Source organism: Eumetopias jubatus, unplaced genomic scaffold, assembly GCF_037043125.1.
Source record: "Eumetopias jubatus isolate StellerSeaLion01/CBP00866 unplaced genomic scaffold, mEumJub1_p1.0 scaffold_15, whole genome shotgun sequence".
NCBI classification, from domain to species: Eukaryota; Metazoa; Chordata; class Mammalia; order Carnivora; family Otariidae; genus Eumetopias; species Eumetopias jubatus.
The window spans coordinates 6512416-6539712 of record NW_028274821.1 but is presented as its reverse complement, the minus strand read 5'-3'; the positions used below and the strand labels follow the sequence as shown (position 1 = coordinate 6539712).

The 27297-nt window shown below is 37.8% G+C and overlaps 1 protein-coding gene across 3 annotated transcripts in view; it reads left to right on the top strand.

Moving 5' to 3' along the window:
* The window catches only part of JAK2 (Janus kinase 2), a 147628-nt gene that overhangs the window by 37312 nt on the left and 83019 nt on the right, over positions 1 to 27297 (top strand). The gene's annotated exons all lie outside the window — the stretch shown is intronic.

The window sequence follows — 27297 nt, the reverse complement described above, 5'->3', positions numbered from 1 at the left end:
TAAATAAAAATTTAAAAAAAAGAAAAGAGGATATAACAATTGCAAATATTTATGCATCCGACATGGTAGCACCCAAATACACAAAAGTTAATAACAAACAAAAAGGAAATAATTGATAGTAATACAAAAGTAGTATGGGACTTTAACACTTCACTTACATCAATGTTCAAATGATCCAAAAAAAATCAATAAGGAAACAGAGACTTTGAATCACATACTGGACCAGATGGATTTAACGGACATATTCAGAACATTCCATCCTAAAACAGCAGAATATATATTCTTTTCAAGCGCACATGGAACATTCTCCAGCATAGATCACATATTATGCCACAAAACAGGCCTCAACAAATAGAAGACTGAAGTCATACCACATAGCTTTTCTGACCAAAGCACTATGAAACTAGAAGCCAACCACAAGAAAAACATCTGGGAAAGAGCACAAATACATGGAGGTTAAATAATATGCTGCTAAACAATGAATGAGTCAACTAAGAAATCAAAGAAGAAATCAGAAAGTACATGGAAACAAATGAAAATGAAAACATAGCAGGCCAAAATCTTTGGGATGTAGCAAAAGTGGTTCTAAGAGGTAAGCTTATAACAATACTTGCCTGCCTCAAGAAGCAAAGAAAAATCTCAAAGAAACAACCTAACCTTACACCTAAAGGAACTAGGAAAATAACAAAGAAAGCCCAATCCTAGCAAAATGAAGGAAATAATCAAGATTGGAGTAGAAATAAATTATATAGAAACCAGAAAAAAATCAAACAAACAATAGAACAGATCAATGAAACCAGGAGTTGGTTCTTTGCAAAGATCAACAAAATTGATAAACCTCTATCCAGACCCATCTAAAGAGAGAGAGAAAACCCAAATAAACATCACTAATGAAAGAGGAGAAATAACCAATAGCACAGAAATACAAACAGTTGTAACAGAATATTATGAAAACCTATATGCCAATAATTGGACAGCCTAGGAGAAATGGATAAATTCCTACCAAAACTGAAGCAAGAAGAAATAGAAAATTTGAACTAATTACTAGTAATGAAATTGAATCTGTAATAAAAAAAAAACCTCTTCCCTCCCCCAAAAGCCCACGACCTGAGGGCTTCACAGGCACGTTCTGCCAAACATTTAGAGTTAATACCTTTGTTCTCACACTATTCCAAAAAACAGGAAGGAAAACTTTTAAATTCATTCTATAAGGCCTGTATCACCTTGATACCAAAATCAGATAAAGACATCACACACAAAAAAAGAGAACTACAGGACAGTATCTCTTGTGAATATAGATGCAAAAATCCTCAACAGAATATCAGGAAGCCAAATCCAACAATACATTGGAAAAATTATATCCCATTGCTAAACAGGATTTATTCTTGTTAAAATATTTACAAGATAACCAATGTGATACATCACCTCAATAAGAGAAAGGATAAAAAAACCATATGATCATTTCAGTAAACACAGAGAAAGCATTTGACAAAGTATAATAGCCATTCGTGATAAAAACCCTCTGCAAAATAGGTCTAGAGGGAACATACCTCATCATAATGAGGGCCGTATATGAAAAACCCACAGTCAACATCATCCTCAGTGGTGAAAAACTGAAAGCTTTTCCCCTAAGGTCAGGATAAGGATGTCCACTCTCACCATTTTTATTCAGCATAGTACTGAAATTCCTAGACACAGCCGTTAGATAACATAAAGAAATAAAAGGCATCCAGATTGGTAAGGAAGAAATAAAACTCTCACTCTTTGCAGATGACATGATACTATATATAGAAAACCCTAAAACTCCACCAAAAACTACCAGAATTGATAAATGAATTCGGTAAAGTCACAGGAAACAGAATCAATGTACAGAAATCTGTTCCATTCCTATGCGCTAATGTGAAGCAGTGGTAAGTGAAATTAAGAAAAAAATCCCATTTACAATTGCACCAAAAGTAGCAAAATACCTAGGAATAGATTTAACCAGAGGTTAAGGACCTGTACTCTGAAAACTACAAAACACTGATGAAAGAAGTTGAAGATGATGCAAAGAAAGACATTCCATGTTGATGGATCGGAAGAACAAATATTGTTAAAATGTCTATACTACCCAAAGCTGTGTATAGATTTAATGCATTCCCTATCAAAGTACCAACAGCAGTTTTTCACAGAAGTGGAACAAATGATTCTAAAACTGGTATGGAACCACAGAATAGCCAAGGCAATATTGAAAAAGAGCAAAGTTGGAGGTATCCCTCTCCAAGATTTCAAATTACATTACAAAGCTATAGTAATGAAAACAGTATGGTACTGGCATAAAAATAGACATATAGGTCAATGGAATAGAACAGAAAACTCAGAAATAAACCCACAATTATATGGTCAATTAATCTCTGACAAAGGAGAGAATGTACAATGGGAAAAAGGCAGTCTTCAACAAATGGTGTTGGTCAAACTGGACACCTACATGCAAAAGAGTGAAACTGAACCACTTTCACTATACACAAAAATGAACTGAAAATGGATTAAAGACCTAAATGTGAGACCTGAAACCATAAAAATCCTTGAAGAGTGCACAGGCCGTAATTTCTCTAACATCAACTGTAGCAGCATTTTTCTTGTATGTCTCCTGAGGCAAAGAAAAGAAAAGCAAAAATAAACTATTGGGACTGCATCATAATAAAAAGCTTCTGCACAGCAAAGGAGACAGTCACCAAAACTAGTAGGCAACCTACTGAATGGGAGAAGATATTTGCAAATGACATATCTAATAAGGGGTTAGTATCCAAAATATGTAAAGAACCTATACAACTCACTACCCAAAAACCAAATCACCCAATTAAAAAATGGGAAGAAGACATGAACAAACATTTCTCCAAAAAAAGACATGCAGATGGCCAATAGACCTATGAAAAGATGCTCAACATTACCTATTATCAGGGAAATGCAAATCAGAACTACAGTGAGATATCACCTCACCTATCAGAATGGCTAAAATCAACAATACAAGAAACAACAAGTGTTGACAAGGGTGTGGAGAAAAAGGAACCCTCTTGTACTGTTGGTGGGAATGCAAACTGATATAGCCACTGTTTTCCATACTGGCTGTACCAATTTACATTCCAACCAACAGTGTGCAGGGGTTCCCTTTTCTCCACATCCTTACCAACACTTATTTTTTGTCTTTTTGATAATAGCCTGCGTGACAGGTGTGAGGTAATATGTGTGTTCTGATTTGCATTTCCCTGATAATTAGTGATGTTCAGCATCTCTTCATGTTCCTGTTGGCTGCCTGTATGTCTTCTCTGGTAAAATGTCTATTCAAAGTCAAAGAGCTTCAATCCATGTTTTCTTCTACTAATTTTAGAGTTTCAGGTCTTACATTCAACTTATTAACCCATTTTGAATTTATTTTTGTATATGATGTGAGGTAGTGGTCCAGTTTCATTTGTGTGTAGCGGATTAGTTTTCCCAACACCAATTATTGAAGAAACTGTCCTTCTATATTATATATTCTTGCCTCCTTTGTCATGGGCTGATTGACCATATGTGTGGGTTTATTTCTAGGCTCTCTGTTTAATTCTATTATCTTTGTGTCTGTTTTCAGACCAGTGCCATACTGCTTTGATTACTATAGCTTTGTAGTGTAGTGTGAAGTCTGGGAGAGTGATACCTCAGCTTTGTTCTTCTGTCTCAAGATTTCTTTGGTTATTTGGGTGTCTTTTGTTCCATGTAAATTTTAGGATTCTTTGCTCTAATTCTGTGAAAAATGCCTTTGGTATTATGATGAGGATTGCATTGAATCTGTAGATTCCTTTGGGTAATATGTACATTTTCACATTAATAATTCTTCCAATTTATGAACAATATATCTTTCTATTATTGTTTTCAGTTTCTTTCATCAATGTCTTATACTTTTCAAGAACATAATTTTTATAAATTTAGGCTTTTTAAATTTAATCTTTTCAAATTCACTAAACTTAATTTATAGACTAGACTGGTATATGGTATAACTTAGTGAATGTTCCATGTGTACTTGAAGAGGATGTACATTCCACGTTTGTTGCATATAGTGTGCTGTAAATGTTTAGCTGGTGATGTTCAGGTCTTCAAAATTCTTACTTCTTTTTTTGATCTGTTTTATTTTTGTTAATTCTGGACAGGAGTATTAAAATTTCTAGCTATTATAGTTGTTTTGCCCATTTCTCTCTTTACCTTTTTGCTTCATGTGACTTGAAACTATTATCATATGTATATAAGAAGTCTAGTATATAAATCTATTTATTGTAGTTTTTTAATGTCTTGTTCTAAGAGATATCATGAAGATACTAATTTTTTTCTGGAATGTTTATTATATGACTTTTTACATACTGGTGAGTTATCCATCTCAATATCGTTGTATGGTTATAAATTGGGGGTCAGGATTTCTTTTTTCCCTTGCCATTTAAAAGTCATTTGAGAAACACTTATTGTAAAGACCAACATTTCGCCACCAAAATGCAGATGATACATCTGTTCTCAGGTTACCTTATGTGTGGATATTTTTCTCAACTCTCTTTGTTCCTTTGCTCTATTTTTCTGTATTTATGCCAGTACCAACTTGACTTAATTACTCTAACATCATAGTAAATCTTGATGTGTGGTCATGTAAATCCTCCAAGTTAGCTCTTCTAGATTATTTTGCTTCTTGTAATCCTTTGCTTTCTATGTAGATATTACCTTGTAAATTCCCATAACTGCTAAGATTTTAATTGGGACTGTGTTGACTCTATAAATCAATTTAGAGAGGAGTTGATAACTGAACAATATTGAGTTTTTCTGTAGTTTTATATCTATATGTTCTATTTTTCCATTCTTTAGCTGACCTTTATTTTTTCCAGCAATGTTTTACAGTTTTTATTACAGAATTCTTAGATATTTCAATAGATTTAGTCCTAAATATTTGACTTTTTGTTACTGTTGTTAATGGTATGGTTTTTAATCTTCACTTTTTAAATTGCTTCTGGTATAAGGAAGTCACTTAAGTTTTGTATATTGATTTTGTATGCACTGTTCTTACTAAATTCACTTAGTAATTGTTATATTCTTTTTTTTAGTAAGATTTTATTTATTTATATGACAGAGACACAGTGAGAGAGGGAACACAAGCAGGGGGGTGGGAGAGGGAGAAGCAGAGTCCCCACTGAGCAGGGAGCCCGATGTGGGGCTCAGTCCCAGGACCCTGGGATCATGACCTGAGCTGAAGACAGATGCTTAATCAGTGAGCCACCCAGGCGCCCCAGTAATTGTTCTTTAAATTTTTCTGCATATATAGTCATACCATCTGTGAATATGATAGTTTTATTCCTTCTTTCTAATCATTGTACGTTTTATTTATGTTTCTTGCCTTAATGAGTTGGGCAGGACCTCCATTAAAATGTTGAGTGGAAGTCATGATTTTAGACATATTTATTAAGTTTTTGAATTCAAGAAGAATGAGATCAGTATTGCACCAAAAAGTATTTTAATTCAAGATCTTTCATAGCTTTTTATCAGAATGAGGAAGTATGCTTTTTTAGCTAGTTTAGATGAGAGTTTCTATTCAAAAACCACTGTTGAATTTTATCAGAGTCAGTTTCTACATCTATTGAAATGGTCATGTATTACTTTTCTCATGTATTCTAATAATGTGGTAAATTCTATTGATTGATTTTTAAATGTTAAAATAACTTAGCGTATCTGGGGTATACTAACCCAGTCAAGATTTGTTAGTCTTTTAAAATATTACTAGATTCAATTTGCTAGTATCTTACTATTTTTTTCATATATGTTTCTAAGAGACATTTACATATAATTTTCTCTGTCACAATCTTATTACATTTTGTATTATGTTTGTATTCTTAAAATATTGGAGAAGTGTTTTCTAATTTCTATCTACTGAAATAGTTTGTGTAAGTTCTTTATTCTTGCATATGTTTGGAAAAATTCACTAAGAAAGTCAATGGGCATTGAATTTTCTTTGTGGAGAAGTTTTAAGATATATATTCCATATATTTAATAAATACTAGAATTTTGAAATTATCTTTCTTCCTTTGTCAGTTTTTTTTCCTTTGTCAGTTTTAATAAGTTGTATTTTTCAGTAAACTTGTTCATTTCTTCAAAAATTTCAATTTTTTTGGAGGACGTTCCTATATTAACATATATTTTTAATATTGGAAGCTCTGGTAATGTATAATTTTCATTCTTGATATTGGTCATTTATGTTTTCTCTTTTTAAAAAATCAGTCATTTTTAGTGTTTTATCAATTTTATTGATGTTTAAAAGCCAACTTTTTTTTTACCACTGATTTCTGCTCTTAAATATTTTTCCTTCTGTGGTCCTTAGCTTAATTTGTTGTTCTTTTCCTAGCTTCTTGGTGTAAAAGCTCATTCTTTAATTTTGTTTAGCTTTATTCTTTTCTCACATAAGACTTTAATACTAAATATGCTAGTAAACACTTTTACTGAATTTCTTTCATATTTTTATCATTTAACTCAAAGTATTTTCTGATTTCTTCTTTGCAGCATTAGTTATTTAAAAGTGTGTTCCTAAATTTCTGAATATATGGGGATTTTCTAATCATTTTTATGTTACTGATTTTTAGTTTAATCCCATTGTGATAAGAGAACATACTATATAATAAGTACATGTTATGATACTTTTATCAGTGGTCATAATTTCCATAAGAGATTTTTAATTTAAGTGCATTTGTAAGTTTACATCAGTTCACATGCAGAACTTTGTATATTTCAAGATATTTTTTCTTTTTGGTTGAAGTTACTAAGAATAGCGTCAGTTTACAGAATATTGAGTGTTACTGAATATCATATGTCCTATTTTGCAATTAAATGCACTTTTTAATATAATGTATTATTAGTTTCAGAGCTAGAGGTCAGTGATTAATCACTCTTGCCTAATACCATCCTGTGTCCTCCTTAATGTCCATCTCCATTATCCCATCCCGCCAGCAACCCTCAGTTTGTTTCCTATGATTAAAAGTCTCCTGTGGTTTGTCCCCCTCTCTGATTTCGTCTTGTTTTATTTTTTCCTCTCTTCCCCTCTGATCCTCTGTTTTGTTTCTTAAATTCCACATATGAGTGAGATCATATGATAATTGTCTTTCTCTGATTGACTTACTTCGCTCAGCATAATACCCTCTAGTTCTGTCAACATTATTGCCAATGACAAGATGTCATTTTTTTGATGGCTGAATAGTATTCCATTGTGTGTGTGTGTATATATATGTATATATATATACGCACACACCACATCTTCTTTATCCATTCATCCGTTGATGGACATCTGGGTTTTTTCCATAGTTTGGCTATTGTGGACATTGCTGCTATAAACACTGGGGTGCAGGTGTCCCTTTGGATCTCTACATTTGTATCTTTGGGGTATATACCCAGTAGTGCAATTGCTGGGTTGTAGGGTAGCTCTATTTTCAACTTTTTGAGGAACCTCCATACTGTTTTCCAGAGTGGCTGCTCCAGTTTGCATTCCCACCAACAGTGTGGGAGGGTTCCCCTTTCTCCACATCCTTGCCAACATCTCTTGTTTCCTGACTTGTTCATTTTAGTCATTCTGACTGGTGTGAGGTGATATCTCATTTAGGTTTTGATTTGGATTTCCCTGATGCCAAGCGATGTTGAGCATTTTTTCATGTGTCTGTTCATGTGATGTCTTCTTTGCAGAAATGTTTGTTCATGTCTTCTGCCCATTTCTTGATTGGGTTATTTGTTCTTTACGTGTTGAGTTTGATAAGTTCTTTATAGATTTTGGATACTAGCCCTTTATCTCATATGTCATTTGCAAATATCTTCTCCTATTCTGTCGGTTGTCTTTTGGTTTTGTTGAGTGTTTCCTTTGCTGCGCAAAAGCTTTTTATCTTGATGAAGTCCCAGTTGTTCATTTTGCCCTTGTTTCCCTTGACTTTGGAGACGTGTCTAGCAAGAAGTTGCTGCGGCGAGGTCACAAAGGTTGTTGCCTCTGTTCTCCTCAAGGATTTTGATGGACTCCTGTCTCCCATTTAGGTCTTTCATCCATTTTGAATCTATTTTTGTGTATGGTATAAGGAAATGGTCCAGTTTCATTCTTCTGCATGTGGCTGTCCAATTTTCCCAACACCATTTGTTGAAGAGACTGTCTTTTTTCCATTGGATATTCTTTCCTGCTTTGTTGAAGATTAGTTGACCATAGAGTTGAGGGTCCATTTCTGGGTTCTCTATTCTGTTCCATTGATCTATGTGTCTGTTTTTCTGCTGGTACCAAGCTGTCTTGATGACTACAGCTTTGTAATAAGGCTTGAATTCTGGCATTGTGATGCCACCAGTTTTGGTTTGCTTTTCAACATTATTTTGGCTATTTGGGGTCTTTCACGGTTTCATACAAATTTTAGGGTTATTTGTTCCAGCTCTGTGAAAAAAGTTGATGGTATTTTGATGGGGATTGAATTGAATGTAAAGATTGCTCTAGGTAGTATAGGCATTTTAACAATATTTGTTCTTCAAATCCATGAGTATGGAACATTTTTCTATTTCCTTGTGTCTTCCTCAGTATCGTTGATGAGTGTTCTATAGTTTTGTGAGTACAGATCCTTTGCCTCTTTGGTTAGGTTTATTCCTAGGTATCTTATGGTTTTGGTGCAATTGTAAATGAGATTGGCTCCTTAATTTCTCTTTCTTTGGTCTCATCATTAGTGTATAGAAACACAACTGATATCTGTGCATTGATTTTATATCCTGCAACTTTGCTGAATTCCTGTATGAGTTCTAGCAGTTTTGGAGTGGAGTCTTTTGGGTTTTCCACATAGAGTATCGTGTCTTCTGCAAAGAGTGAGAGTTTGACTTCTTTGCCGATTTGGATGCCTTTTGTTTCTTTCAGTTGTCTAATTGCTGAGCCTAGGACCTCTAGTACTATGTTGAATAATAGTGGTGAGAGTGGACATCCCTGCTGTGTTCCTGACCTTAGGGAAAAAGCTCTCAAGTTTTCCCCCTTGAGAATATTTGCTGTGGGCTTTTTGTATATGACTTTTAGGATATTGAGTTATGGACCCTCTATCCCTACACTGGGAAGAGTTTTAATCAAGAAAGGATACTGTACTTTGTCACATGCTTTTTCTGCACCTCTTGAGAGAATCATATGGTTCTTGTCTTTTCTTTTATTAATGTAGTATATCACGTTGATTGATTTGAAGATATTGAACCACACTTACAGCCCAGGAACAAATCCCATTTGGTCGAGGTGAATAATCCTTTTAATGTACTGTTGGACCCTATTGGTTAGAATTTTGGCAGCCATGTTCATCAGGGATATTGGTCTATAATTCTCCTTTTTGGTGGGGTCTTTGTCTGGTTTTGGGATCAGGGTAATGCTGGCCTCATAAAAAGAGTTTGGAAGTTTTCCTTCCATACAGTTTCAGAAGAATAGGTATGAATTCTTCTTTAAATGTTTGGTAGAATTCCCCTGGGAAGGCATCTGGCCCTGGACTCTTGTTTGTTGGGAAATTTTTGAATACTGCTTCAGTTTCCTTGCTGATTATGGGTCTATTCAGATTTTCTCTTTCTTCCTGGTTCAGTTTTGGTAGTTTATATGTCTCTAGCAATGCATCCATTTCTTCCAGATTGCCTAATTTTTTGTCAAATAGTTGCTCATAATATGTTCTTATAATTGTTTGTATTTCTGTGGTGTTGGTTGTGATCTCTCCTCTGTCATTCATGATTTTATTTATTTGGGTCCTTTCTCTCTTCTTTTTGATAAGTCTGGCCAGGGCTTTATCAGTCTTAAAATTTTCAGGGAACGGGCTTGTAGTTTTGTTGATCTGTTCTACTGTTCTTTGGTTTCTATTTCATTGATTTCTGCTCTGATCTTTATTATTTCTCTTCTCCTGCTGGGTTTAGGCTTTATTTGTTGTTCTTTTTCCAGCTCCTTTAGGGGTAGGGTTAGGTTTGTATTTGAGACCTTTCTTTTCTTGTTTCTTGAGACAGGCTTGTATTGCTATATACTTCCCTCTTAGGACCACCTTTGCTTCATCCAAAGATTTTGAACAGTTGTGTTTTCATTTTCATTTGTTCCTCTGAATTTTTTTTAAATTCTTCTTTAATTTCCTGGTTGACCCATTCATTCTTTAGTAGGATGCTTTTTACTCTGCATGTATTTGTGTTCCTTCCAAATTTTTTCTTGTGGTTGACTTCAAGTTTTAAAGCATTGTGGTCTAAAAATATGCATGGTGAAATCTCAGTCTTTTTGTACCAGTTGAGACCTGATTTGTGACCCAGTATGTGATCTATTCTGGAGAATGTTCCATGTGCACTCAAGAAGAATGTGTATTTTACTTTAGGATGGAATGCTGTGATTATATCTGTGAAGTCCATCTGGTCCAGTGTGTCATTAACAGCATTTGTTTCCTGCTAAGATATCTGTCCATTGCTGCGAGTGGGGTGTTAAAGTCACCACCTGTTATTGTATTATTATTAATTAGTTTCTTTAATTTTTTTATTAAGTGGTTTATATATTTGGCTTGTCCCAAGTTAGGGGCATAAACATTTACAATTGTTAGATCTTCTTGTTGGATAGACCCTTTTATTATGATATAGTCTCCTTCTTCATCTCTGATTACAGTCTTTGTTTTAAAACCTAGTTTGTCTGATATAAGGATGGCTATTCCAGCTCTCTTTTGATGTCCATTGGCATGATAAATGGTTCTGCTCCCCCTCATTTTCAGTCTGGTGGTGTCTTTGGGTCTAAAATGAATCCCTTGTAAGCAGCATTTTGATGGATCTTGTTTTTTTAATCCTGTCTGAATCCCCGTGTCTTTTGATTGGAGCATTTAATCCATTTACATCCAGAGTAATTATTGAAAGATATGACTTTAGTGCTATTGTATTACTTGTAGAGTCGCTGTTCCTGAGAGTGTCTCTGTTCCTTTCTGTTCTTTGTTACTTTTGAGCTCTTTTGGCTCAGAAGATGCCCTTTAATATTTCTTGCAGGGCTGGTTTAGTGTTCACAAATTCCTTTAGTTTCTATTTGTCTTGGATGTTCTTTATCTTTCCTATTCTGAATGACAGCTTTGCTGGATAAAGTGTTCTTGGCTGTGTATTTTTCCCATTTAGCACATTGAATATATCATGCCAGTCCTTTTTGGCCTGCCAGGTGTCTGTGAACAGGTCTGTTACCAGCCTTATATTCTACCTTATAGGTTAAGGACCTCTTGTCCTGAGGTGCTTTCAGGATTTTCTCTTCATCTTTGAAATTTGCAAGCTTCACTATTATATGTCAAGGTGTTGACATATTTTATTGATTTTGATGGGGGTTCTCTGTGCCTCCTGGACTTGAATATCTTTTTCCTTCCCTAGATTAGGGAAGTTCTCTCTATAATAATTTGCTCCAATATACCTTTTGTGCCCTCCCCTTCTTCTTCTCGGACCCCAATTATTCTAGTATCGTTAGCTTTATGGTATCAGTTATCTCTTGAATTCTCCCCTTGTGATCCAATAGTTGTTTATCTCTCTTTCTCTAAGTTTCTTTATTCTCCACCATTTGGTCTTCTATATCATCAATTCTCTCTTCTGCCCCACTTATCCTTGCAGTTAGAGCCTCCCATTTTTGATTGCATCTCATTAATAGCCTTTTTTATTTCAACTTGATTAGATTTTAGTTCTTTTATGTTTCCAGAAAGGGATTCTCTAGTGTCTTCTATGCTTTTCTCAAGTGCAGCTACTATCCTTATAATCATTATTCTGAACCGTAGTTCCAACATTATTTATATTATACTTATTAGTTCCCTGGCAGTCAGTACTGCCTCTTGTTCTCTTTTTTGAGGTGAGTTTTTCATCTTGTCATTTTGTCCATTGAAGAATAGATGAACAAGAGAACAAAAGACTAAAATGGCAATGACGATCCCAGAGAAATATACACTAAACAAATCAGAAGAGACACGAAACTGAAAAAAAAAATTAAAATTAAAAAGAAAAAGAGAGATTATAATCAGACAGTTGAACAGAACAGAGCAATACACTGGATTCTGCGTGTATTTTTGTCTGTTTGTTAGAAGTAACTGCATCTCAAGATTGTAAAACTTACATATATATCCAAAAATAAAATTACATACAATGGAAGGATAGAATGTAACTGTAAAAATGAAAATTAAAAAAGATTTTAAAAAAAGAGTTGATAAAATAAATTGGTTGAAAAAGGAAAGAGAAAAATTAAAATTGAAAGACTGAAGAATCATGGGGGAAAAAACCATGAATTCTATATTCTATTTTCCTCTAGCACTGAAGTTTTGCAGTTCTCTATGATCGGTAATATTGGTCTTAGCAGGCTGTTCTGGGTGATATCCTGGGGGATGGCCTGTTACATTGAGTCTCAAGTGTTATTGCCCCAGGCGGAATTGCACCTCCCTTGCCAGGGGGCCAGGCTAAGTAAGCTCTAGATTGCTTTATGTGTTTTTTTTTTTTTTTTCCCTGAAGGCTTTCCTTGCAGCTTTAGAATGTGACAATGAGAATTGTAGCCTCCCAATCTCCAGCCCCAGAGCCGAGAGCTTGGGGCCCCACTCTTCAGTGCACCCTTAGGGAAAAGCAGTCAATCAGTCCTGTCTCCCTGGTCTCCCCCGACCACTTGGTGCTCACCCAGCCTATGATGGAGTGTTTCTATCTCAGGCACACACCCTCCTTTGAGTCTCTAAACCCTGCAGGCTCTTTTGGTGTGCACTAGCGCCGCTCCTCCCAGGGGAGGAAGAGAGGGGTGTCTCCCAGGGTTCTGTTGCTTGCTGGGCCTCTGCTCCCAGAGTGGTTACCCGACCTTGCCAAGGTCCAGGGTACATGGCAACTCTGAGCTGAGAGGCCACTCCTTGGCTCACTGATTGCAGCCAACTTTTCCACTCTAATGCCTGGGAACTCTGCCATACTCAGGCACTCCTGGTGTTCCTGTGACCCCGGGTTCCTGAGACCACACTGTCCCATCTAGGATTCTGCCCAGCTTTGCCACCTGAGCACCTTTCAGGCAGGGACGTCCCTCACTGGAACAGACTTATAAAGGTTCTGATTTTGTGCTCCACTGCTATATCACTTTCTGGTTAGGCTTGTGGAGGAGGCTCCCTTCCCCCCGCCCCCCCCCCCGCCCAAGATTATCTTCCTGATATATTGCCTCGGATTCACTTTGCATCTCCTACCTTGCAGAAGGTGGTCTCTTTTCTATTTGTAGGGTTGCAGCTGTTCTTTTCTTAGATCTTTGTTGAGTTCATGGGTGTTCAGAGTGATTTGATAGCTATGTAGCTGAATTCCTGGGGCCAGATGAAACTAAGGTCTCCTACTTCTCTGCCATCTTGGACTATCTCTACATCTACTTCTTAATTAATTCTCATCAAATTGTTATGAGTGTTGGGTGCCTGGGTGGCTCAGTTGGTTGAGTGACTGCCTTCGGCTCAGGTCATGATCCTGGAGTCCCTGGATTGAGTCCTGCATCGGGCTCCCTGCTCAGCAGGGAGTCTTCTTCGCCCTTTGACCCTCCCACCCTCATGTGCTCTCCCTCTCTCATTCTCTCTCTCTCAAATAAATAAATAAAATTAAAAAAAGTTGTTACGAGTGTTGATTCAGAGAATAAAAAGAGTGGGTAGTGATAAAGGTCAGTTTTACTTTTTTATGTGATCCTCTCAGGGTTGTTATTTCTTCAGTATTTTTAAGAATTACATACATTAAGCCAACATTATGGGTCTTAAATAGATAAAATGGTTGCTTGCTCCATTGTTCATATTTTGAATATATTCCTTTAGTATTTGTTGGGAATTGTGCTATGGTGTAACATGTGGTTTACTTTCAGGAATATTACAGGTGCATTTGAAAAGGATGTGTCGTTGGTGTTCCCTTGATTTTATTTTTCAATGGAATATAGGAGGTGGAAAGTAAGAGTTGGTGTGGCAGTTTTGGTGATAGAGGAGAAAGGATAAGGTATGAGACAGATTAGAAAAGTGGGAGAGTAAATGGATTAAGGAAATATGAAATTATAGGTGAGCAGCACTAATGGCTCATTTGCAGTTAGAGTTTATGAATTTAAAGATAGACCAATCTCAGTGTATATGTGTTTTCATCAGCCATATTTATATGTATAGGTGGAAGCTCTGAGTACTCAAGAGTTAAAATTTGAACTCTTTTAGAGTTTCCTTATTATCTCTAGTGTTCTGTTTATTTCTATCTGTGTAAGTAAAAGTCTTTTTATTTTTTTTTAAAGATTTTCTTTTTATTTTCTTTTATTTTTTTAAAGATTTATTTATTATTTGAGAGAGAGAGAATGAGAGAGAGAGAGTACATGAGAGGGGGGAGGGTCAGAGGGAGAAGCAGGCTCCCTTACCGAGCAGGGAGCCCGATGTGGGACTCGATCCCGGAACTCCGGGATCATGACCTGAGCCGAAGGCAGTCGCTTAACCAACTGAGCCACCCAGGCGCCCTAAAAGTCTTTTTAAAATTATATCTCCTCTCAGAAGATTCTTTTACTGTGAACCTAGGTATCTTTAACACCAGTGAAATTTCTTCTTTTATTTTTAAATGTTTTTTTCTTGTCTATGTTCTTTTTTCTTCCTTCTAGGGCTCTTAGAGTTATACTTTCTTGATTATTTCCTCCTCTTTCTTAGTTTCTTGCTATTTCTCTCTTTTGATCTAGGAAACCAGGATTTTGTCTTGAATTTGTCATCCAAATTATTTGATATCTTTAGTTGTATTATTCAGTGTTTTCATTGTCATTTTTTTTTTGTAGTTACTATTTTCATTCTCTGATCCTTTTTAATGATCCTTTATTGATTCTTTATGTTTTCAAAATATTCCGAATCTCTCTGAGGATACCAAGAATTTTTTTTAATTTAAATTCAATTAGCCAACATATAGTACATCACTAGTTTCAAATGTAGTGTTCAGTGAATCATCAGTTGCTTATAACACCCAGTTCTCATCACATCACGTGCCATTCTTAATGCCCATCCCTCAGTTTCCCCATCCCCCTACCCAGCTCCCCTTCTGCAGCCCTCAGTTTGTTTCCCAGAGTCAAGAGTCTCATGGTTCATCTCCCTCTCTCAATTTCCTCCCATTCAGTTTTCCCTCCATGATCCTCTGTGCTATTTCTTATATTCCACATATGAGCAAAACCACGTAATTGTCTTTCTCTCATTGACTTATTTCACTCAGCGTAATCCCCTCCGATTCCATCCACGTTGATGTAAATGGTAGGTATTCATCTGAAGGAGAACTTTTAAAAACACTCTCTCCCGTGTACTATCTTTGTTTCCTCTGGAGTTAGCTGTTCTGCTGCTCATTTGTGCCCTCCTCTTTTATGCGTCCTTCCTGTCCCCCTTCACCCCCAGTATACCCTGATCCTTGGTTATCATTGCATATTTATACTTTTTGTATGTGTGTGCAGACAACTATTTTTAATGCCTGTTAATACCTTCTTCTGTGTGTATTTTAAATAGTCTTTATTTCTTCCATTCTGCTGTGTCTGTCATCTGTTCCTGTCTACTTTTTATCTTCCATCAGTTCTTTGAAATTTCTGATTTTGTTGATGGCACTGTTTCTTATTTTTCCAAGCTCTCATGAATTTATTTACATGTACTTTTTAATTTACTCCTTTTCATCCTTTTGGCTATTGTTGTCATCTCTTTTTGCTTTTACATCTGTTATAAATTTCACTGTACATCATTATCATGCTTTTAAACAATTGTTAATTATCTTTTAAAGAATTTAAGAAAGGAAAGAAAAATAGAATGTTATACTTACTCACATATTTACTATTTTTGACTTCTTCATTGCATTCTACAAACCTAAGTTTGCATCTGGTATCATTTGCCTTAATCCAGAGAACTTTTTTTTTGGGCATTTCTTAAAGTTTGGGGTTTTTTTTGATGATGTGTTCTCTCAGCATCCATTTATCTGAAAATACATTTGTTTATCTTAAATTTTAAAGGTCATTTTTGAGATGTCAGTTTAAGTCTTACTGTGGCTCTCCTGTATGTATGTGGCTACTTTGAAGATTTTCTCTTTGATTTTTGGCATTTTGGTTATGAGATGACTAGATATGGATTTTTACGAATTGGGGCTACATGAACTGTTTGTATTTGTGGTTTGAGGTTTTCAAAATTAGAAAAACTTTAGTGAATATTTTTCCAAATATTTCTTCTGTCTTGTTCACATGTGTTAGATTGCTCAGTATTGTAGAAGTCATATGGTTTTTACATCTTCATGTATTTATCTTTTAGTGTAGATTCTTTTACATGTGTATCATAGTAAACAAACTTTATAAAATAAATCCCAACATTTGGGTTTGCTGTCAATCCATTTCTTCATATTTTGTCTCTTGACTCTATATCACATTTTGTCTTTATGTTAAGTAAGTTTCAGTTGACTCTTGTCTGTTGTGGATGATATCTTGTATAAACTCTGGGTAGTGTGGATTTCAGTCTTTCTTTGAAGTGTAGAGCTTTATTCTAGCAGGTAGTTCACCTTGATCCTGTGGAGGCTTGGTGTTAGGCTTTGTTTAGACTGTTCATTCCAGTTTTGTCCTTATTTCTAATATGTGGCTTTTATTCCTCAAATGTGGCTTTTCTGGAGTTTCAATGAAAAGGCTGGTGTATTTACCAATTCCTTCTAAATCCAACCTGATTCTCCAGGACTAGGTAGCTAATGAAATCTCTTCCTATTTCTTTTAGATTTCTAGTTATTGCCTCTCCCTGGGCTTTTTGGATTTTCATCCCATGCATGGGAGTTCAAGAGTCAGTCCCTTGACTCTCTTTTTTTCCAGGATTTCTACCTTCAATTTCTATCTGATTTAGCAGCTCCAAAGTTTATTCCTTGATTCTTCCAGCCAGTAAGACTACAGCTTTGTATACGAGCTCTGTCCTCTTTCCCAGCAACCACTGGGCATGACACAGACCTTGTAGTTCCCTCAGGATAAAAGATGGATAAACATGGACTTCATTCAGTGTTTTTCCTGGGGTCCAGGGTCACATCTTGTCCAGCTGCTGTCTGCTTTTGTTTGCTTGTCAATGTCTTCAGTGTTGTTTTTTTTTTTTTTAGCATAGTTTGTTCTAGAGTTTATAATTGTTATTAGTAGATTGTATGGGTTTGTATAGGATATCAGAAAGATCCAAATCAGGAAGAAGTAAGTATGTGTGTACACACACACACACACACACACACACACACACAGGAATATTATTCAGCCTTAATAAAGGAATACACATTATTTGCAACAACATGGAAGAACCTCAGGGGCAAGTGAAATAAGTTAGAATGACAAATAGTGCATGGTACCACTTACATGTGTAATTAAAAAAAAAGAGTCTAACTTTAAGAAACAGATGGTAGAAAAGTCTTGCTAGGGGCTGGGATTTGGGAGAAATTGGCAAAAGGCTATAGATTTTCAGTTATAAGGTAGTTAAGTTTTGAAGATCTAATATAACATGGTGACTATAGTTGTGAACATTGTATTGTATAATTGACATTTTTTAAGAGAGTAGGAGTTAAATGGCCTCACTCGGGTAAAGAAAGTACCTACATGGGGTGACAGATGTGCTAACTCAGTGCTGGGGAATGATTTCACAGTGTATACAACGTGAATCATCATGTATACTCCAAGTGTCTTATAATTTTATCAATTATATTTCAGTATGGTGGGAAAAAGGTTGTTTTCAGACAAAGACTACAACTTAAAATCGTTAGGGCCTCACTGAGAGACCTACTAAAAGACACATTTCAGCAGAAAAAAGTCCAGAAGGAAAGCATAGGATCCAAAACAATGGTGAGCACAAATTGATGAAATTCTTGCAAATTTGCCCCTTAATGGCTAAGAGTTCATTTTAGATGATATTCTCTAATTGAGGAAAAAAGAATGTAATAAATGAAAAGAACATTTCTAGAAATTGTTATTTTTGAACAAATTAAAATTTTGAAATTTGTGTATCCAGTTGCAGGTGGACTTCAAAAATCTTACGGTTTTAACAATTGCCAGTTTCTTGTTTCTCTACTCACTGGAAGTCCCCAGTTATTTGAAGAACTAAGTATTAACTCTAGTATTTTCTCTAATTTAATAAGGTTCTTATAGTTAGATACAGAGCTAAATTTCACCTTGCACTTCATTGAATTTTCTTTCCTTTAATGTCTAAACTTAGTATAGTGCTTGGCACTCAGTAAATGCTGTATGCGTATGTTTGCTATCATTTTCCCCTTCTCCCTTCACATGGCTCTGCTCATGATTTAAGTGAGTACATCTGTGGGAAAGGTTGTCAGATTTTTAGCTCTTTCACATATCAATCTCATGTTTTAGCTGCTAGCTAGATGCTTGTGTAATTGCCCTACTTCCATTTCTAAACAAAAGTCTGTAAAGCAGCAGTCTTGATTCTCCTCACCTGCCCATGTCAAGGGGCAAAGTCTTCATTTCCTCATTTCCATTAATGGTATTATAGGTCTCCCAAACCTGAAATCTTCGCACTGTCTTTTACTTCTGGCTTTAAAAACATTTTTTTTTTTTTAGATTTGACTATAGTTGAAACAGAGTGTTGCTTTAGTCTCAGGTGTATAGGGTAGTGCTTCCGCGTCTCTGTACATTCTGCTGTGCTCACCCCGAGTGTAGCCGTCAACACTACTGCACCCTTGTACGCTGCTACAGTAGCATTAACTGTGTTCGCTGTGCTGCACCCTTTATTCCCCTGACTTATTCATCCCGTGACTGGGCTCCTGGCTTCTGTATTCAGTTAGTTACCAGGTTGCATGAATTCTTGCTGTTATATTACCATTCATCATTCAGCTGTTGTGGTTTCATTTCAGGATCTTACTACTACCTAGACTATTGCAGTAGCTTTGTAACTGTTTCTGTTTCAACTTTCTAATTGATCACTGACTGTAGGATAAAGTTTAACTTCTTTGATCTGATCTATTTATTTATATATTTATTTTTAAGTAGGCTCCATGACTCTGAGATTAAGAGTCGCATGCTCTACTGACTGAGCCAGCCAGGTGCGCCTTAAATTCTTTGATATGATATTCAGACTTTTCTTAATATTGCACCATAGCAGTTAGGATTGCATTCATTTACAAATAATAAGATGTCTGGTGGTAGATAGGTGATTCTTTTTTTCTTTTTTTTTTTTTTTAAGATTTTATTTATTTGACAGAGAGAGACACAGCGAGATCAGGAACACAAGCAGGGGGAGTGGGAGAGGGAGAGAAGCAGGCTTCCCAGGAGCAGGGAGCCCGATGCGGGGCTCGATCCCAGGACCCCGGGATCATGACCTGAGCCGAAGGCAGACACTTAAATGACTGAGCCACCCAGGCACCCCTAGATAGGTGATTCCTTTTTTTTTTAAATTTTTTATTGTTATGTTAATCACCATACATTACATCATTAGTTTTTGATGCAGTGTTCCATGATTCATTGTTTGTTCATAACACCCAGTGCTCCATGCAGAACGTGCCCTCCTCAATACCCATCACCAGGCTAACCCATCCCCCTACCCTCCTCCCCTCTAGAACCCTCAGTTTGTTTTTCAGAGTCCATCATCTCTCATGGTTCGTCTCCCCCTCTGACTTACTCCCCTTCATTCTTCCTCTCCTGTTATCTTCTTCTTTTTCTTTTTTCTTAAAATATGTTGCGTTTTTTGTTTCAGAAGTACAGATCTGTGATTCAACAGTCTTGCACAATTCACAGCGCTCACCGTAGCACATACCCTCCCCAATGTCTATCACCCAGCCACCCCATCCCTCCCACCTCCAACCATTCCAGTAACACTCAGTTTGTTTCCTGAGATTAAGAATTCCTCATATCAGTGAGGTCATATGATACATGTCTTTCTCTGATTGACTTATTTCACTAAGCCTAACACCCTCCAGTTCCATCCACGTCGTTGCAAATGGCAAGATCTCATTCCTTTTGATGGCCGCATGATATTCCATTGTGTATATATACCACATCTTCTTTATCCATTCATCTGTCGATGGACATCTTGGCTCTTTCCACAGTTTGGCTATTGTGGACATTGCTGCTATAAACATTGGGGTACACGTACCCCTTCGGGTCCCTACATTTGTATCTTTGTGGTAAATACCCAGTAGTGCAATTGCTGGATCGAACGGTAGTTCTAATTTCAACTGTTTGAGGAACCTCCATACTGTTTTCCAGAGTGGTTGCACCAGCTTGCATTCCCACCAACAGTGTAGGAGGGTTCCCCTTTCTCCACATCCCCGCCAACATCTGTCGTTCCCTGACTTGTTAATTTTAGCCATTCTGACGGGTGTGAGGTGGTATCTCATTGAGGTTTTGATTTGGATTTCCATGATGCTGAGCGATGTTGAGTACTTTTTCATGTGCCTGTTGGCCATTTGGATGTCTTCTTTGGAAAAATGTCTGTTCATGTCTTCTGCCCATTTCTTGATTGGATTCTTTGTTCTTTGGGTGTTCAGTTTGATAAGTTCTTTATAGATTTTGGATACTAGCCCTTTATCTGATATGTCATTTGCAAATATTTTCTCCCATTCTGTCGGTTGTCTTTTGGTTTTGTGGACTGTTTCTTTTGCTGTGCAGAAGCTTTTTATCTTGATGAAATCCCAATAGTTCATTTTTGTCCTGGCTTCCCGTGCCTTTGGCGATGTTTCTAGGAAGAAGTTGCTGCGGCTGAGGTCGAAGAGGTTGCTGCCTGTGTTCTCCTTTAGGATTTTGATGGACTCCTGTCTCACGTTTAGGTCTTTCAACCATTTGGAGTCTATTTTTGTGTGTGGTGTAAGGAAATGGTCCAGTTTCATTCTGCATGTGGCTGTCCAATTTTCCCAACACCATTTGTTGAAGAGACTGTCTTTTTTCCATTGGACATTCTTTCCTGCTTTGTCAAAGATAAGTTGACCAGGGAGTTGAGGGTCCATTTCTGGGCTCTCGATTCTGTTCCATGGATCTATGTGTCTGTTTTTGTGCCAGTACCATACTGTCTTGATGATGACAGCTTTGTAATAGAGCTGGAAGTCCGGAATTGTGATGCCGCCAGCTTTGCTTTTCTTTTTCAATATTCCTCTGGCTATTAGGGGTCTCTTCTGGTTCCATACAAATTTTAGGATTCTTTGTTCCATTTCTTTGAAAAAAGTGGATGGTATTTTGATGGGGATTGCATTGAATGTGTAGATTGCTCTAGGTAGCATTGACATCTTCACAATGTTGGTTCTCCCAATCCATGAGCATGGAACGTTTTTCCATTTCTTTGTGTCTTCTTCAGTTTCTTTCATGAGTATTTTATAGTTTTCTGAGTACAGATCCTTTGCCTCTTTGGTTAAATTTATTCCCAGATATCTGATGGTTTTGGGTGCAATTGTAAATGGGATCGACTCCTTGATTTGTCTCTCTTCTGTCTTGTTGTTGGTGTATAGGAATGCCACTGATTTCTGTGCATTGATTTTATATCCTGCTACTTTACTGAATTCCTGTATGAGTTCTAGCAGTTTTGGGGTGGAGTCTTTTGGGTTTTCCACGTACAGTATCATATCATCTGCAAAGAGTGAGAGTTTGACTTCCTCTTTGCCGATTTGGATGCCTTTGACTTCTTTTTGTTGTCTGATTGCTGTGGCTAGGGCTTCTAATACTATGTTGAATAGCAGTGGTGAGAGTGGACATCCCTGCCGCGTTTCTGACCTTAGGGGAAAAGCCCTCAGCCTTTCCCCATTGAGAATGATATTCGCTGTAGGTTTTTCATAGATGGCTTTTATGATATTGAGATATGTACCCTCTATCCCTATACTCTGAAGAGTTTTGATCAAGAAAGGATGCTGTACTTTGTCAAATGCTTTTTCTGCATCTGTTGAGAGGATCATGATTCTTGTTCTTTCCTTTGTTAATGTATTGTATCAAGTTGATTGATTTGCGGATGTTGAACCAGCCTTGCAGCCCAGGGATAAATCCCACTTGGTCGTGGTGAATAATCCTTTTAATGTACTGTTGGATCCTATTGGCTAGTATTTTGGTGAGAATTTTTGCATCCATGTTCATCAAGGACATTGGTCTGTAATTCTCCTTTTTGATGGGGTCTTTGGTTTTGGGATCAAGGTAATGCTGGCCTCATAAAATGAGTTTGGAAGTTTTCCTTCCATTTCTGTTTTTTGGAACAGTTTCAGGAGAATAGGTATTAATTCTTCTTTAAATGTCTGATAGAATTCCCCTGGGAAGCCATCTGGCCCTGGGCCTTTGTTTCTTGGGAGATTTTTGATGACTGCTTCAATTTCCTTAGTGGTTATAGGTCTGTTCAGGTTTTCTATTTCTTCCTGGTTCAATTTTGGTAGTTGATACATCTCTAGGAATGTACCCATTTCTTCCAGGTTATCTAATTTGGTGGCATAGAGTTGCTCATAATATGTTCTTATAGTTCTTTGTATTTCTTTGGTGTTGGTTGTGATCTCTCCTCTTTCATTCATGATTTTGTTGATTTGGGTCATTTCTCTTTTCTTTTGGATCAGTCTGGCCAGGGGTTTATCAATCTTGTTAATTCTTTCAAAGAGCCAGCTCCTAGTTTCGTTGATCTGTTCTACTGTTCTTTTGGTTTCTAGTTCATTGATTTCTGCTCTGATCTTGATGATTTCTCTTCTCCTGCTGGGTTTAGGCTTTATTTGCTGTTCTTTCTCCAGCTCCTTTAGGTGTAGGGTTAGGTTGTGTATTTGAGACCTTTCTTGTTTCTTGAGAAAGGCTTGTATTGCTATATACTTTCCTCTCAGGACTGCCTTTGCTGTATCCCAAAGATTTTGAACTGTTGTGTTTTCATTTTCATTGGTTTCCATGAATTTTTTTAATTCTTCTTTAATTTCCTGGTTGACCCATTCATTCTTTAGTAGGATGCTCTTTAGCCTCCATGTATTTGAGTTCTTTCTGACTTTCCTCTTGTGATTGAGTTCTAGTTTCAAAGCATTGTGGTCTGAAAATATGCAGGGAATGATCCCAATCTTTTGGTACCGGTTGAGACCTGATTTGTGACCTAGGATGTGATCAATTCTGGAGAATGTTCCATGGGCACTAGAGAAGAATGTGCATTCCATTGCTTTGGGATGGAATGTTCTGAATATGTCTGTGAAGTCCATTTGGTCCAGTGTGTCATTTAAAGTCTTTATTTCCTTGTTGATCTTTTGCTTAGATGATCTGTCCATTTCAGTCAGGGGGGGTGTTAAAGTCCCCCACTATTATTGTATTGTTGTCAATGTGTTTCTTTGCTTTTGTTATTAATTGCCTTATATAATTGGCAGTTCCCATGTTAGGGGCATAGATATTTACAATTGTTAGATCTTCTTGTTGGATAGACCCTTTAAGTAAGATATAGTGTTCTTCCTCATCTCTTATTCCAGTCTTTATTTTAAAATCTAGTTTGTCTGATAAAAGGATTGCCACCCCAGCTTTCTTTTGTTGTCCATTAGCATGGTAAATGGTTTTCCACCCCCTCACTTTCAATCTGGGGGTGTCTTTGGGTCTAAAACCAGTCTCTTGCAGACAGCATATTGATGGGTCTTGTTTTTTAATCCAATCTGATAGCCTGTGTCTTTTGATTGGGGCATTTAGCCCATTTACATTCAGGGTAACTATTGAAAGGTATGAATTCAGTGCCATTGTATTGCCTGTAAGGTGACTGTTAACTGTATGTTGTCTGTGTTCCTTTCTGATCTTTGCTGCTTTTAGGCTCTCTCTTTGCTTAGAGGACCCCTTTCAATATTTCTTAGAGGGCTGGTTTCGTGTTTGCAAATTCCTTTAGTTTTTGTTTGTTTTGGAAGCTTTTTATCTCTCCTTCTATTTTCAGTGACAGCCTAGCTGGATATAGTATTCTTGGCTGCATATTTTTCTCATTTAGTGCTCTGAAGATATCATGCCAGTCCTTTCTGGCCTGCCAGGGCTCTGTGGATAGGTCTGTTGCCAATCTAATGTTTCTACCATTGTAGGTTACATATCTCTTCTCCCGAGCTGCTTTCAGGATTTTCTCTTTGTCTCTGAGACTCATAAGTTTTACTATTAGATGTCGGGATGTTGACCTATTATTATTGATTTTGAGAGGGGTTCTCTGTGCCTCCTGGATTTTGATGCCTGTTTCCTTCCTCACATTAGGGAAGTTCTCTGCTATTATTTGCTCCAATATACCTTCTGCCCCTCTCTCTCTTCTTCTGGGATCCCAATTATTCTAATGTTGTTTCATCTTATTGTATCACTTATCTCTCGAATTCTGCCCTCGTGATCCTGTAGTTGTTTCTCTCTCTTTTTCTCAGCCTCTTTATTTTCCATCATTTGGTCTTTTATGTCACTGATTCTCTCTTCTGCCTCATTTATCCTAGCAGTTAGTGCCCCCATTTTTGATTGCACTCATCAATAGCCTTTTTGATTTCAACTTGATTAGATTTTAGTTCTTTTATTTCTCCAGAAAGGGTTTCTCTAATAACTTCCACGCTTTTTTCAAGCCCAGCTAGTATCTTTAAAGTCATGATTCTGAACTCTAGGTCCGACATCGTACTAATGTCAGTATTGAGTAGGTCCCTGGCTGACGGTACTACCTCTTGTTCTTTTTGCTGAGGTGATTTTTTTCGTCTTGTCATTTTGTCCAGAGGAGAATAGATGAATGAGAGAACAAAATGCTAACAGGTTTACAACGTCCCCAGCAATTATACTGTATACAAATCAAAAAAGACCTGAAACCAGGGGAAAAGAAAGGGAAGGAAAGAAAAAAGAAAGAGGAAAAAAAAAGAAAAAAAAGATAAAAACAAAAACAGAACAATACAAAAAAAGCAGAATATGATCAAATATGACCAGGCTAGTGCATAGATCAGTGCCACACACTAGATTTTGGGTGTATTTTGGTCTGTTAGAAAAAATTGCCTCCTTAAATTTTAAAGGAAGAAAGACATATATGTACAAAATAAGGGTTGATACAATGAAGGGATGGAAGATGACTGTAAAGATGAAAATTAGAAAAGATTTTATAAAAGGACTTGATAAGAAGTTGTTTGAAAAAAGAAAGAAGATTTAAGAAAAAAAAAAAAAGGAAAAAGAGAGAGAATGTGATCAGGCAGGAGACTAGAACAAAGCCATACACTAGTGATTTAGGGTATATTTTGATCTGTTAGAAGAAACTGTATCTCAAAATTTTAAAGAGAGAACAACTTACATATATATGCCAAAAATAAGGGTAACTATTATGAAGGGATAAAATATGACTCTAAAAATGAAAAATAAAAAATGTTTTTTTTTTAAAAAAAGGGATTGATAAGATGTTGGTTGAAAAAGGGAAAAAGAAAAATAAAATTAAAAAAAAAAACAGTCAACAAAAATTAACTTTGATGAACTAATGAATCATGGTAAAAAAAAAGCCATGAATTCTATGTGGAGTATTCCCCTAGCGCTGGAGTTCTCCCGTTCTCCTTGATCGGTAAACTTGGTCTTGGCTTGCTGGCTGTTCGTGCTGATCTTCTGGGGGAGGGGCCTGTTGCCGTGGTTCCCAAATGTCTTTGCCGGAGGCGGAATTGCCCCGCCCTTGTCGGTCCGGGCTAAGCAAGCTGCTCGGGTTTGCTCTCAGGAGCTTTTGTTCCCTGCAAGCTCTCGGTACAGCTCTGGAGGACCAGGGCGAAAATGGTGGCCTCCCAATCTCCACCCGGAGGAGCTGAGAACTCGGGGCCCGCTCCTCGGTGTGCCCTCAGAGAAAAGCAGTCACTCCCTTGTCCCCGGTCTCCAGCCGCACTCCGTGCTCACCCGGCCTGTGACCGAGCGTTTCTATCTCTGGCCCCCGACCCCGTGTGGCGTCTCCAAACCCAGCAGATCCCTGCGGTGCGCTCCCGCGGCGCTCCTCCCGGGGGAGGAAGGGGAGTCTCCCCGGCTCTGCCGCTTGTTGGGTCCCTGCTGGAGGAGCAGTGGCCCGACTGTCACTGATCACAGTTTATGGCCACCCCGAGCTGAGAGCCCGCGCCTCGGCTCCGTCTCTGCAGCCGGCTTCCCCGCTCCGATCCCTGGGAGCTCTGCCGCACTCAGGCACCCCCGGTCTTTCTGTGACCCCGAGGGTCCTGAGACCACACTGTCCCGCGAGGGTTCCACCCCCTACTTAGCCACTGCAGCGACGTCCCTCAGTGGAGCCGACTTCTAAAAGGTCTGATTTTGTGCTCCGCGGCTCTAGCACTTGCCAGAAGCGGCAGGCGGAGGCCCCTCCCCCGCCGTCTATCTTCCCGAATATCGCCTCGGATTCACTTCTCCGCACGTCCTACCTTCCAGTAAGTGGTCGCTTCTCTGTTCAGAGAGTTGTTGCTACTCTCCTCTTCGATCTCCTGTTGAGTTCGTAGGTGTTCAGAATGGTTTGGTCCCTATTCAGCTGAATTCCTGAGACCAGACAAAATCCAGGTCTCCTACTCCTCCGCCCTCTTGCTCCGCTCCCCAGATAGGTGATTCTTGACATTGATTTGGATGCTTAAGTTTGCTAGGTGTTTTTTTTTTTTTTAAGATTTTATTTATTTATTTGACAGAGAGAAACACAGTGAGAGAAGGAACACAAGCAGGGGGAGCAGGAGGGGGAAGCAGGCTTTCCGAGGAGTAGGGAGCCCCATGCGGGGCCTGATCCCAGGATCCTGGGATCATGATCTGAGCTGAAGGCAGACGCTTAACGACTGAGCCACCCAGGCACCCAAGTTTGCTAGGTGTTTTATTCTCTTGGCATTTCCTTCCTGGTTGCTTCATGGGTTTTTTTTTTTGTTTGTTTGTTTTTTGTTTTAATTTATTTATTTGACACAGAGAGAGAGAGAGAGAGATCACAAGCGGGGGGTGGGGTGGGGGGTGGGTAGAGGGAGAGGGAGAAGCAGGCTCCTGGCCCAGCAGGGAGCCTGAATTGGGGCTCAATCCCAGGACCCTGCGATCATGACCTCAGCCGAAGGCAGACGCTTAACTGACTGAACCACCCAGGCACCCCGCTTTATGGTTTTAAAGTGATTGCCCTACCCTATATTTATGCTCAGAGGCAGGTAGGAAGAAGGTGAAGGGGGAAAAGAAAAATGCAGAAAGGAAGCCAAGTCAGCTTCCTTTTAAGGAGTGCTCCTGGAAGTACCACCCAGCAACCTCCACTTATATCTCATTTGTTGAAACTGGTTCACGTGGTATCCATCTGTGGGGAAGAACAGTTCTTAGGGGGGTATGTTGCTCTCCCCAACAAAATGGGACTCTATCAAGAGGGAAGGAAAAATGTATTTAGTTGCAATTTGCCACAAATATCTTTTTTTAAAATCCTTTCCTAAATGGTATAATTTCTCAAATACTGTACTTCA